Source organism: Oncorhynchus keta, chromosome 4 (genome assembly GCF_023373465.1).
Source record: "Oncorhynchus keta strain PuntledgeMale-10-30-2019 chromosome 4, Oket_V2, whole genome shotgun sequence".
Lineage (NCBI taxonomy): Eukaryota > Metazoa > Chordata > Actinopteri > Salmoniformes > Salmonidae > Oncorhynchus > Oncorhynchus keta.
The window spans coordinates 72,958,420-72,972,922 of NC_068424.1; the positions used below are offsets into that span (position 1 = coordinate 72,958,420).

General features: G+C 52.6%; 1 pseudogene; it reads right to left on the minus strand.

Annotated features, from left to right (window-relative positions):
• LOC118384003 (actin-binding LIM protein 3-like) overlaps nucleotides 1-13,212 on the minus strand; it is a 151,388-nt pseudogene extending 138,176 nt beyond the window's left edge.
• Nucleotides 13,213-14,503: the final 1,291 nt, after the last annotated feature.

A 14,503-nucleotide genomic window follows, 5' to 3' on the forward strand; every position in this document is an offset into this window, starting at 1 on the left:
ACTCAATAAGGCCATTCACACACACACACTCAATAAGGCCATTCACACACACACACTCAATAAGGCCATTCACACACACACACTCAATAAGGCCATCCACACACACACACTCAATAAGGCCATTCACACACACACACTCAATAAGGCCATTCACACACACACACTCAATAAGGCCATCCACACGCACACACTCAATAAGGCCATTCACACACACACACTCAATAAGGCCATCCACACGCACACACTCAATAAGGCCATTCACACACACACACTCAATAAGGTCATCCACACACACACACTCAATAAGGCCATCCACACGCACACACTCAATAAGGCCATTCACACGCACACACTCAATAAGGCCATTCACACACACACACACTCAATAAGGCCATACACACACACACACTCAATAAGGCCATTCACACACACTCAATAAGGCCATCCACACACACACACTCAATAAGGCCATCCACACACACACACTCAATAAGGCCATCCACACGCACACACTCAATAAGGCCATCCACACACACACACTCAATAAGGCCATTCACACACACACACTCAATAAGGGCATCCACGCACACACTCAATAAGGCCATCCACACACACACACTCAATAAGGCCATCCACACGCACACACTCAATAAGGCCATTCACACGCACACACTCAATAAGGCCATTCACACACACACACTCAATAAGGCCATTCACACACACACACTCAATAAGGCCATCCACACACACACACTCAATAAGGCCATTCACACACACACACTCAATAAGGCCATTCACACACACACACTCAATAAGGCCATTCACACACACACACACTCAATAAGGCCATTCACACACACACACTCAATAAGGCCATTCACACACACACACTCAATAAGGCCATTCACACACACACACTCAATAAGGCCCATCAACACGCACACACTCAATAAGGCCATCCACACACACACACACTCAATAAGGCCATCCACACGCACACACTCAATAAGGCCATCCACACGCACACACTCAATAAGGCCCATCCACACACACACACTCAATAAGGCCATTCACACACACACACTCAATAAGGCCCATCAACACACACACACTCAATAAGGCCATTCACACACACACACTCAATAAGGCCATTCACACACACACACTCAATAAGGCCATTCACACACACACACTCAATAAGGCCATTCACACACACACACTCAATAAGGCCATTCACACACACTCAATAAGGCCATCCACACACACACACTCAATAAGGCCATCCACACACACACACTCAATAAGGCCATTCACACGCACACACTCAATAAGGCCATTCACACGCACACACTCAATAAGGCCCATCCACACACACACACTCAATAAGGCCCATCCACACGCACACACTCAATAAGGCCATTCACACGCACACACTCAATAAGGCCATTCACACACACACACTCAAAAAGGCCATTCACACACACACACTCAATAAGGCCATCCACACGCACACACTCAATAAGGCCCATCCACACACACACACTCAATAAGGCCATTCACACACACACACTCAATAAGGCCATTCACACACACACACTCAATAAGGCCATCCACACGCACACACTCAATAAGGCCCATCCACACGCACACACTCAATAAGGCCATCCACACACACACACTCAATAAGGCCATTCACACACACACACTCAATAAGGCCATCCACACACACACACTCAATAAGGCCCATCCACACACACACACTCAATAAGGCCATTCACACACACACACTCAATAAGGCCATTCACACACACACACTCAATAAGGCCATCCACACGCACACACTCAATAAGGCCCATCCACACGCACACACTCAATAAGGCCATCCACACACACACACTCAATAAGGCCATTCACACACACACACTCAATAAGGCCATTCACACACACACACTCAATAAGGCCATTCACACACACACACTCAATAAGGCCATTCACACACACACACTCAATAAGGCCATTCACACACACACACTCAATAAGGCCATCCACACGCACACACTCAATAAGGCCATTCACACACACACACTCAATAAGGCCATTCACACACACACACTCAATAAGGCCATCCACACGCACACACTCAATAAGGCCCATCCACACACACACACTCAATAAGGCCCATCCACACACACACTCAATAAGGCCCATCCACACACACACACTCAATAAGGCCCATCCACACACACACACACTCAATAAGGCCATCCACACACACACACTCAATAAGGCCATCCACACGCACACACTCAATAAGGCCACCACACACACACACTCAATAAGGCCCATCCACACACACACACTCAATAAGGCCCATCCACACACACACACTCAATAAGGCCCATCCACACACACACTCAATAAGGCCATCCACACACTCAATAAGGCCATCCACACACTCAATAAGGCCATCCACACGCACACACTCAATAAGGCCATCCACACGCACACACTCAATAAGGCCCATCCACACACACACACTCAATAAGGCCATCCACACGCACACTCAATAAGGCCATCCACACGAACACTCAATAAGGCCATCCACACGCACACACTCAATAAGGCCCATCCACACACACTCAATAAGGCCATCCACACACACACACTCAATAAGGCCATCCACACACACACACTCAATAAGGCCATCCACACACACACACTCAATAAGGCCATCCACACGCACACACTCAATAAGGCCATTCACACACACACACTCAATAAGGCCCATCCACACGCACACACTCAATAAGGCCATTCACACGCACACACTCAATAAGGCCCATACACACGCACACACTCAATAAGGCCATCCACACGCACACACTCAATAAGGCCCATCCACACGCACACACTCAATAAGGCCCATCCACACGCACACACTCAATAAGGCCCATCCACACGCACACACTCAATAAGGCCCATCCACACACACACACTCAATAAGGCCCATCCACACGCACACACTCAATAAGGCCCATCCACACGCACACACTCAATAAGGCCATCCACACGCACACACTCAATAAGGCCCATCCACACGCACACACTCAATAAGGCCCATCCACACGCACACACTCAATAAGGCCCATCCACACGCACACACTCAATAAGGCCCATCCACACGCACACACTCAATAAGGCCCATCCACACGCACACACTCAATAAGGCCCATCCACACGCACACACTCAATAAGGCCCATCCACACGCACACACTCAATAAGGCCCATCCACACGCACACACTCAATAAGGCCATCCACACGCACACACTCAATAAGGCCCATCCACACGCACACACTCAATAAGGCCCATCCACACGCACACAGGGGGAATAAGGCCCATCCACACGCACACACTCAATAAGGCCATTCACACACACACACTCAATAAGGCCATTCACGCACACACTCAATAAGGCCATCCACACGCACACTCAATAAGGCCATTCACACGCACACACTCAATAAGGCCATCCACACACACACACTCAATAAGGCCCATCCACACACACACACTCAATAAGGCCATCCACACACACACTCAATAAGGCCATCCACACACACATACTCAATAAGGCCCATCCACACACACACACTCAATAAGGCCATCCACACACACATACTCAATAAGGCCCATCCACACACACATACTCATTAAGGCCCATCCACACACACACACTCAATAAGGCCATCCACACACACACACTCAATAAGGCCCATCCACACACACATACTCAATAAGGCCCATCCACACACAGGGGACACTCAATAAGGCCATCCACACGCACACACTCAATAAGGCCATCCACACACACACACTCAATAAGGCCATCCACACACACACACTCAATAAGGCCATCCACACGCACACACTCAATAAGGCCATCCACACGCACACACTCAATAAGGCCATCCACACACACTCAATAAGGCCATCCACACGCACACACTCAATAAGGCCATCCACACACACTCAATAAGGCCATCCACACACACACACTCAATAAGGCCATCCACACACACTCAATAAGGCCCATCCACACACACACACTCAATAAGGCCATCCACACACACATACTCAATAAGGCCCATCCACACACCATACTCATTAAGGCCCATCCACACACACACACTCAATAAGGCCATCCACACACACACACTCAATAAGGCCCATCCACACACACATACTCAATAAGGCCCATCCACACACACACACTCAATAAGGCCATCCACACGCACACACTCAATAAGGCCATCCACACCCACACACTCAATAAGGCCATCCACACACACACACTCAATAAGGCCATCCACACGCACACACTCAATAAGGCCATCCACACACACACACTCAATAAGGCCATCCACACACACTCAATAAGGCCATCCACACACACACACTCAATAAGGCCATCCACACACACACACTCAATAAGGCCATTCACACACACACACTCAATAAGGCCCATCCACACACACACTCAATAAGGCCCATCCACACACACACTCAATAAGGCCATCCACACACTCAATAAGGCCATCCACACACTCAATAAGGCCATCCACACGGGAGACTTAAGATTGAATAATGCAACGACATCCAATTAGGAGAAAGAATAATGTAGGTTTAATAATAATACAATCATAAAGACAGAAAGGGGGAGACAGGGGGAGGGGAGAAAGGGGAGACAGGGGGAGGGGAGAAAGGGGGAGACAGGGGGAGGGGAGAAAGGGGGAGACAGGGGAGGGGAGAAAGGGGAGACAGGGGAGGGGAGAAAGGGGGAGACAGGGGGAGGGGAGAAAGGGGGAGACAGGGGGAGGGGAGAAAGGGGAGACAGGGGAGGGGAGAAAGGGGAGACAGGGGAATGGAGATAGAGGGAGACAGGGGAGGGGAGAAAGGGGGGGGAGGGGAGAAAGGGGGAGACAGGGGGAATGGAGATAGGGGGAGAAAGGGGGAATGGAGATAGAGGGAGACAGGGGAGGGGAGAAAGGGGGAATGGAGATAGAGGGAGACAGGGGAGGGGAGAAAGGGGGAATGGAGATAGAGGGAGACAGGGAAGGGGAGAAAGGGGGAGACAGGGGAGGAGAGATAGGGGGAGACAGGGGGCGGGGAGAAAGGGGGAGACAGGGGAATGGAGATAGAGGGAGAAAGGGGGAATGGAGATAGAGGGAGACAGGGGAGGGGAGAAAGGGGGAATGGAGATAGAGGGAGACAGGGGAGGGGAGAAAGGGGGAGACAGGGGGAATGGAGATAGAGGGAGAAAGGGGAATGGAGATAGAGAAAGACAGGGGAGGGGAGAAAGGGGGAAACAGGGGAGGGGAGAAAGGGGGAGACAGGGGAGGGGAGAAAGGGGGAGACAGGGGGAGGGGAGAAAGGGGGAATGGAGATAGAGGGAGACAGGGAGGGGAGAAAGGGGGAAACAGGGGAGGGGAGAAAGGGGGAGACAGGGGAGGGGAGAAAGGGGAGACAGGGGGAGGGGAGAAAGGGGGAATGGAGATAGAGGGGGAGACAGGGGAGGGGAGAAAGGGGGAATGGAGATAGAGGAGACAGGGGAGGGGAGAAAGGGGAGACAGGGGAGGGAGATAGGGGGAGACAGGGGCGGGGAGAAAGGGGGAGACAGGGGGAATGGAGATAGAGGGAGAAAGGGGGAATGGAGATAGAGGGAGACAGGGGAGGGAGAAAGGGGGAATGGAGATAGAGGGAGACAGGGGAGGGGAGAAAGGGGGAGACAGGGGAGGAGAGATAGGGGGAGACAGGGGGCGGGAGAAAGGGGGAGACAGGGGAATGGAGATAGAGGGAGAAAGGGGGAATGGAGATAGAGGGGGAAAGATAGGGAGAAAGGGGGGAGACAGGGGAATGGAGATAGAGGGAGAAAGGGGGAATGGAGATAGAGGGAGACAGGGAGGGGAGAAAGGGGGAAACAGGGAGGGGAGAAAGGGGGAGACAGGGGAGGGGAGAAAGGGGGAGACAGGGGAGGGGAGAAAGGGGGAATGGAGATAGAGGGAGACAGGGGAGGGAGAAAGGGGGAAACAGGGGGGGAGAAAGGGGGGAGACAGGGGGAGGGGAGAAAGGGGGAGACAGGGGAGGGGAGAAAGGGGGAATGGAGATAGAGGGAGACAGGGGAGGGGAGAAAGGGGGAGACAGGGGAGGGGAGAAAGGGGGAGACAGGGGGAATGGAGATAGGGGAGACAGGGGAGGGGAGAAAGGGGGAACAGGGGGGAGAAAGGGGGAAAAGGGGGAGACAGGGGAGAGGGGAGAAAGGGGAGACAGGGGAGGGGAGAAAGGGGGAGATAGAGAAAGGGGGAGACAGGGGAGGAGAAAGGGGAGACAGGGGAGGGGAGAAAGGGGGAGACAGGGGAGGGGAGAAAGGGGAGACAGGGGAGGGGAGAAAGGGGGAATGGAGATAGAGGGAGACAGGGGAGGGAGAAAGGGGGAGACAAGGGGAGGGGAGAAAGGGGAGACAGGGGGGGAATGGAGATAGAGGGAGACAGGGGAGGGGAGAAAGGGGGAGACAGGGGCGGGGAGAAAGGGGAATGGAGATAGGGGAGACAGGGGAGGGAGAAAGGGGGAGACAGGGGACGGGAGAAAGGGGGAGACAGGGGAGGGGAGAAAGGGAGACAGGGGGAGGGGAGAAGGGGAGACAGGGGAATGGAGATAGAGGGAGAAAGGGAGGGGAGAAAGGGGGAGACAGGGGCGGGGAGAAAGGGGGAGACAGGGGGAATGGAGATAGAGGGAGACAGGGGAGGGGAGAAAGGGGGAGACAGGGGAGGAGAGATAGGGGAGACAGGGGGTGGGGAGAAAGGGGGAGACAGGGGGAATGGAGATAGGGGAGACAGGGGAGGGGAGAAAAGGGGAATGGAGAAAGGGGAGACAGGGGAGGGGAGAAAGGGGGAATGAGAGGGGAGGGAGAAAGGGGAGACAGGGGAGGGGGGAAAGGGGAGACAGGGGGAATGGAGATAGAGGGAGACAGGGGAGGGGAGAAAGGGGGAGACAGGGGAGGGAGATAGGGGGAGACAGGGGGCGGGGGGAATGGGGGGGACAGGGGGAATGGAGATAGAGGGAGACAGGGGAGGAGAGATAGGGGGAATGGAGATAGAGGGAGACAGGGGAGGGGAGAAAGAGGGAGACAGGGGAGGGGAGAAAGGGGGAGACAGGCGGAGGAGAGAAGGGGGAGACAGGGGGCGGGGAGAAAGGGGGAGACAGGGGGAATGGAGATAGAGGGAGACAGGGGAGGAGAGATAGGGGGAATGGAGATAGAGGGAGACAGGGGAGGGGAGAAAGAGGGAGACAGGGGAGGGGAGAAAGGGGGAGACAGGCGGAGGGGAGAAAGGGGAGACAGGGGGGAGGGGAGAAAGGGGGAGACAGAGGAGGGGAGAAAAGGGGGAGACAGGGGAGGGGAGAAAGGGGGAGACAGGGGAGGGGAGAAAGGGGGAGACAGGGGGAGGGGAGAAAGGGGAATGAGACAGGGGGGGGAGATGGGGAGACATGGGGAATGGAGATAGAGGGAGACAGGGGAGGGGAGAAAGGGGGAGACAGGGGGCGGGGAGAAAGGGGGAATGGAGATAGAGGGAGACAGGGGAGGGGAGAAAGGGGGAGACAGGGGAGGGAGATAGGGGGAGACAGGGGGCGGGGAGAAAGGGGAATGGAGATAGAGGGAGACAGGGGAGGGGAGAAAGGGGGAGACAGGCGGAGGGGAGAAAGGGGGAGACAGGGGGGGGGAGAAAGGGGGAATGGAGATAGAGGGAGACAGGGGAGGGGAGAAAGGGGTAGACAGGGGGGGGGAGAAAGGGGGAATGGAGATAGAGGGAGACAGGGGAGGGGAGAAAGGGGGAGACAGGGGAGGGGAGAAAGGGGGAGACAGGGGAGGGGAGAAAGGGGGAGACAGGGGAGGGAGAAAGGGGGAGACAGGGGGAGGGAGATGGGGAGACAGGGGAATGGAGATAGAGGGAGACAGGGGAGGGGAGAAAGGGGGAATGGAGATAGAGGGAGACAGGGGAGGGGAGAAAGGGGGACAGGGGAGGAGAGATAGGGGAGACAGGGGGAGGGGAGAAAGGGGGAGACAGGGGGAATGGAGATAGAGGGAGACAGGGGAGGGGAGAAAAGGGGGAGACAGGGGAGGAGAGATAGGGGAGACAGGGGCGGGGAGAAAGGGGGAATGGAGATAGAGGGAGACAGGGGAGGGGAGAAAGGGGAGACAGGCGGAGGGGAGAAAGGGGGAGACAGGGGAGGGAGAAAGGGGGAATGGAGATAGAGGGAGACAGGGGAGGGAGAAAGGGGGAGACAGGGGCGGGGAGAAAGGGGGAATGGAGATAGAGGGAGACAGGGGAGGGGAGAAAGGGGGAGACAGGGGAGGGGAGAACTGGGGGAGACAGAGGGAGGGGAGAAAGGGGGAGACAGAGGGCTGGGGAGAAAGGGGGAGACTTGAGGGGAGGGGAGAAAAGGGGCTGATCTGTCCAGTCTTGAAAACTGGGGAGACTGTCCAGGGAGGGGAGAAAGGGGGAATGGAGACTTGGGGAGGGAGAAAGGGGCTGAGACAGGGGAGGGGAGAAAGGGGGAGATAGGGGAGGGGAGAAGGGGGGCTGATCTGTCCAGTCTTGGGGAGAACTGGGGAGATCTGTCCAGTCTTGGGAGGGGAGAAAAGGGGAATGGAGAAAGGGGAAGACAGGGGAGGGGAGAAAGGGGGAATGGAGACAGGGGAGGGGAGAAAGGGGAGACAGGGGAGGGGAGAAAGGGGAGACAGGGGTAGGGCTGAAAGGGGCTGACAGAGGGAGGGGAGAAAGGGGGAGACGAGGGGAGGGGAGAAAAGGGGAATGGAGAAAGGGAGAGACAGGGGGAGGGGAGAAAGGGGGAATGGAGACAGGGGGAGGGGAGAAATGGGGAGACAGGGGGAGGTGAGGAGGGAGGACAGGAGTCATCTGACATTCCAGAGTACCAGGACAGAATGAAGACAGTGCAGCAGTGTGGGTCCTGGCCTGGGGGAACTCTGGAGTTTTGTTCCAGCACAACACCAGCAGACAGGCTCCTCTTATCAAAGCAGTGGTCATGGGGAGGCCTGTGTATGTCTGTGTTTGTGTGGCTGCTGGGGACTCAGCTGACTGGGGATCAGTGGTGTTGTGAAGACAAGCAATTGCCCCTGGCATCGCAGGCTACAGTCAGCTGACATGAGATCTGCGTGTGTATAAATCCTTCAGGGGGATGGCCTCTGCCCTGGTAAGATTAGCTGTCTCCAGATCAGTTAGATCTGTGGCCCAAGGGCTGGGGATGATCTGTCCAGTCTTGGTGTCGAGCTGAACTGGGGATGATCTGTCCAGTCTTGGTGTTGAGCTGAACTGGGGCTGATCTGTCCAGTCTCTATGTAGAGCTGGACTGGGGCTGATCTGTCCAGTCTTGGTGTTGAGCTGAACTGGGGATGATCTGTCCAGTCTCTATGTAGAGCTGGACTGGGGCTGATCTGTCCAGTCTTGGTGTTGAGCTGAACTGGGGCTGATCTGTCCAGTCTTGGTGTAGAGCTGAACTGGGGCTGATCTGTCCAGTCTCTATGTAGAGCTGGACTGGGGCTGATCTGTCCAGTCTTGGTGTAGAGCTGAACTGGGGCTGATCTGTCCAGTCTTGGTGTAGAGCTGAACTGGGGCTGATCTGTCCAGTCTTGGTGTAGAGCTGAACTGGGGCTGATCTGTCCAGTCTTGGTGTAGAGCTGAACTGGGGCTGATCTGTCCAGTCTTGGTGTAGAGCTGAACTGGGGCTGATCTGTCCAGTCTTGGTGTAGAGCTGAACTGGGGCTGATCTGTCCAGTCTTGGTGTCAGCTGGACTGGGGCTGATCTGTCCAGTCTTGGTGTAGAGCTGAACTGGGGCTGATCTGTCTGGTCTTGGTGTAGAGCTGGACTAGGGCTGACAGGGTCTGATCTGTCTGGTCTTGGTGTAGAGCTGGACTAGGGCTGACAGGGTCTGATCTGTCTGGTCTTGGCGTAGAGCTGGACTAGGGCTGACAGAGTCTGATCTGTCTGGTCTTGGTGTAGAGCTGGACTAGGGCTGACAGGGGCTGATCTGTCTGGTCTTGGTGTAGAGCTGGACTAGGGATGACAGAGTCTGATCTGTCTGGTCTTGGTGTAGAGCTGGACTAGGGCTGACAGGGTCTGATCTGTCTGGTCTTGGTGTAGAGCTGGACTAGGGCTGACAGGGTCTGATCTGTCTGGTCTTGGTGTAGAGCTGGACTAGGGCTGACAGGGTCTGATCTGTCTGGTCTTGGTGTAGAGCTGGACTAGGGCTGACAGGGTCTGATCTGTCTGGTCTTGGTGTAGAGCTGGACTAGGGCTGACAGGGTCTGATCTGTCTGGTCTTGGTGTAGAGCTGGACTAGGGCTGACAGGGTCTGATCTGTCTGGTCTTGGTGTAGAGCTGGACTAGGGCTGACAGGGTCTGATCTGTCTGGTCTTGGTGTAGAGCTGGACTAGGGCTGACAGGGTCTGATCTGTCTGGTCTTGGTGTAGAGCTGGACTAGGGCTGACAGGGGCTGATCTGTCTGGTCTTGGTGTAGAGCTGGACTAGGGCTGACAGGGGCTGATCTGTCTGGTCTTGGTGTAGAGCTGGACTAGGGCTGACAGGGGCTGATCTGTCTGGTCTTGGTGTAGAGCTGGACTAGGGCTGACAGGGTCTGATCTGTCTGGTCTTGGTGTAGAGCTGGACTAGGGCTGACAGGGTCTGATCTGTCTGGTCTTGGTGTAGAGCTGGACTAGGGCTGACAGGGTCTGATCTGTCTGGTCTTGGTGTAGAGCTGGACTAGGGCTGACAGGGGCTGATCTGTCTGGTCTTGGTGTAGAGCTGGACTAGGGCTGACAGGGGCTGATCTGTCTGGTCTTGGTGTAGAGCTGGACTAGTGCTGACAGGGTCTGATCTGTCTGGTCTTGGTGTAGAGCTGGACTAGGGCTGACAGGGTCTGAGCTGTCTGGTCTTGGTGTAGAGCTGGACTAGGGCTGACAGGGTCTGATCTGTCTGGTCTTGGTGTAGAGCTGGACTAGGGCTGACAGGGTCTGATCTGTCTGGTCTTGGTGTAGAGCTGGACTAGGGCTGACAGGGTCTGATCTGTCTGGTCTTGGTGTAGAGCTGGACTAGGGCTGACAGGGTCTGATCTGTCTGGTCTTGGTGTAGAGCTGGACTAGGGCTGACAGAGTCTGATCTGTCTGGTCTTGGTGTAGAGCTGGACTAGGGCTGACAGGGGCTGATCTGTCTGGTCTTGGTGTAGAGCTGGACTAGGGCTGACAGGGGCTGATCTGTCTGGTCTTGGTGTAGAGCTGGACTAGGGCTGACAGGGTCTGATCTGTCTGGTCTTGGTGTAGAGCTGGACTAGGGCTGACAGGGTCTGATCTGTCTGGTCTTGGTGTAGAGCTGGACTAGGGCTGACAGGGTCTGATCTGTCTGGTCTTGGTGTAGAGCTGGACTAGGGCTGACAGGGGCTGATCTGTCTGGTCTTGGTGTAGAGCTGGACTAGGGCTGACAGGGTCTGATCTGTCTGGTCTTGGTGTAGAGCTGGATTAGGGATGACAGAGTCTGATCTGTCTGGTCTTGGTGTAGAGCTGGACTAGGGCTGACAGGGGCTGATCTGTCTGGTCTTGGTGTAGAGCTGGACTAGGGCTGACAGGGTCTGATCTGTCTGGTCTTGGTGTAGAGCTGGACTAGGGCTGACAGAGTCTGATCTGTCTGGTCTTGGTGTAGAGCTGGACTAGGGCTGACAGGGGCTGATCTGTCTGGTCTTGGTGTAGAGCTGGACTAGGGCTGACAGGGTCTGATCTGTCTGGTCTTGGTGTAGAGCTGGACTAGGGCTGACAGGGTCTGATCTGTCTGGTCTTGGTGTAGAGCTGGACTAGGGCTGACAGGGTCTGATCTGTCTGGTCTTGGTGTAGAGCTGGACTAGGGCTGACAGGGGCTGGTTGCAATGAGCTTTGCAACTCTGCTATGGAGACAACACGTTTGTGGATGTATGTGATGTCTGAGTCTGATGATGATGAATAGGAAGATGATTATGATAATACGCCGGGGGAATAGATTGTTTACGAAATTAAGAAGACGAACTGCACATTTCTAACATCAAATGATGTGAACTATTATGTAGAGATGCAGTTTGCCATCCAGACAGACACACAGAAGCCCTGACATGTCAGGGAGAAACAGCTACTGGAGGAAGTATAAGACCAGAGTACACAAGTCCCTTACGTTGACCCCTAACCCCTTACATAACCACAACAACATACCACACAACCCCCACACAGTATTCCATCCTCACACTCAGTCGCCTAATTTAAGACATTTATTCAATAAATATTACCAAGGATGAGCTAGTAAAAAGCATTGATGAATCGTTGAAGTGAGGGGGAGAGAGAGGAACAGAGAAACGTTGTTGTCTTTCTCTCTGCTGTGAGAATAACTTCCAGTCAATACAGAATGAATGAAAACAGACAGTATGTTAATCAAATCTTGAATTTAAAGCACATTTGTAGTTTATTTTCCATTGAACGCTACTAAATCTGTCTATTCTCTATTGTTGTATAACATTGCTTTATATGTGTATCCTCCTCTGAGAGCGACGCTTCAGAGTTAACTAGAGAAGAGCAGGGAGCTTCAAAGTAACGGAGAGCAGACGAGAGGCGCAGAGGAATGAACTCACCATTGGTACTCATGATGCTCACAGGTTCTCATCCAAGACAATGTTCCCAGAAAACACCGGAGATCATCTTCAGAGCAGCTATAATTCCAATAAAGCGAAATATCCTTTCCACTGTGGTGACTTTTCAACCCGAGGGGGAGAAACGGAAAGAGAAATAGAGACCGGGGTGTTCTGGAATCCAATACCTAAACGACAAAAACCTCCTCCTTTTCAATGGTTGAGCAGACAAATAACGTCAGACAGCCAGGAAAGACAAAATGTTGCACAGTCGCATTCCATGTCTAGGATGTTGTCCCTCCTTGCTTTCAGTGTTCTCTCAAAGCGCTGACCATGTCTGGCACCGCCGTGCGCTCGCTCTCCTCTCTCTCCCAGTAGATAGGTGAAAAGATCTCGCGCTCCAACCACAGGCTCCAATGGAACGACGTCACGGAAGCACAGCGCGCAGGTTCGGTGTGGCACGCGAGCAAACGGTGGAGCGAACGTTCACCGTGTTTTTTTCTGAGGTCAAGGTTTGAGGGGAGAGCAGGCGCACCTGCGGTTTGGGATTTAAATTCCGGGTGATTACCAGGGGATGACACCGCCCTCTTCTGGAGGTATTTTATGGTGCGCACTAATATATTTATTTAACAAGGCAAGTCAGTTAAGAACAAATTCTTATTTTCAATGACGGCCTAGGAACAGTGGGTTAACTGCCTTGTTCAGGGGCAGAACGACAGATTTGTATTTTGTCAGTTCAGGGATTTGAACTTGCAACCTTCCGATTACTGGTCCAACGCTCCAACCACTAGGCTACCCTGCCACCGATTCTCCCAATATTCATTGTATCGTTCCCTTTATTAGTCTAGATAACACACAACAGCGTTGGCGAAGCTGCTCTGAAATCATAGTTTACCAACCTACCATCACTTCACACTTGAAGAAGTTAACATACAACTAAAGCTACACAAATATAGTTTACCTTGAAAAAGTACAACAAATATATTATCTATATCTAAAATTTCATAAACTACAAATTGCAAGATCAACAGATCCATATGGGATCAGATTTTAATCAAATGTGCATTTTAGCCTATTAAACACACAAAAAATGTATTTTTCAATTGAGAAGTTTGGATATCTGATACCGAAAAAGAAAGCAGATTCTTGTCTATACTTCACCCATAATTTATTACACTTTTTCAAAAAACGTTGTATGTAGTTCCTGTAGTTAGCTATTCTTTTACATGGCAAAAAAGCAATTAACTACTGAAATCACTACCAAGATTAGAATTTATTTCAACTACCACCAAGCTACTGCTAAAAGTAGATTAATTAGTAGTTTAACTTCATGTAGTTCACTACTTCCCAACACTGACAAACAATAGGGCTCATAAAACTCAACCAAAAAACTGGCATTACAAAGGTTCATTACCTAGTTTTTAATCAAATATGCAAATACAAAAATAGTTTTACTCTCACTTTATGATGATATGATGAAGTGAGCGTCATGAATGAGATTCCCATCAATTTGTTGTCTATAACACATAACAGAATGGGTTCATATATACAGGTATGATATTACTGACACCAATCACCTACTTTTTCATGCTTGTACAGAGATTGATTGGAGCTGCGAGGGCTGCGCTCCTCATGACATTGGCGCCACCTGCAGGACATTAGTGCTCCTTTGAACTTACTGGTTTGAACCTACCGTTTGGAGCCACATGAAAAGATTGTTTACTGATGCTGACAGATCAAACCAACTGAAGTTATGTGGGGGCCTTGACAGATCAAACCAACTGAAGT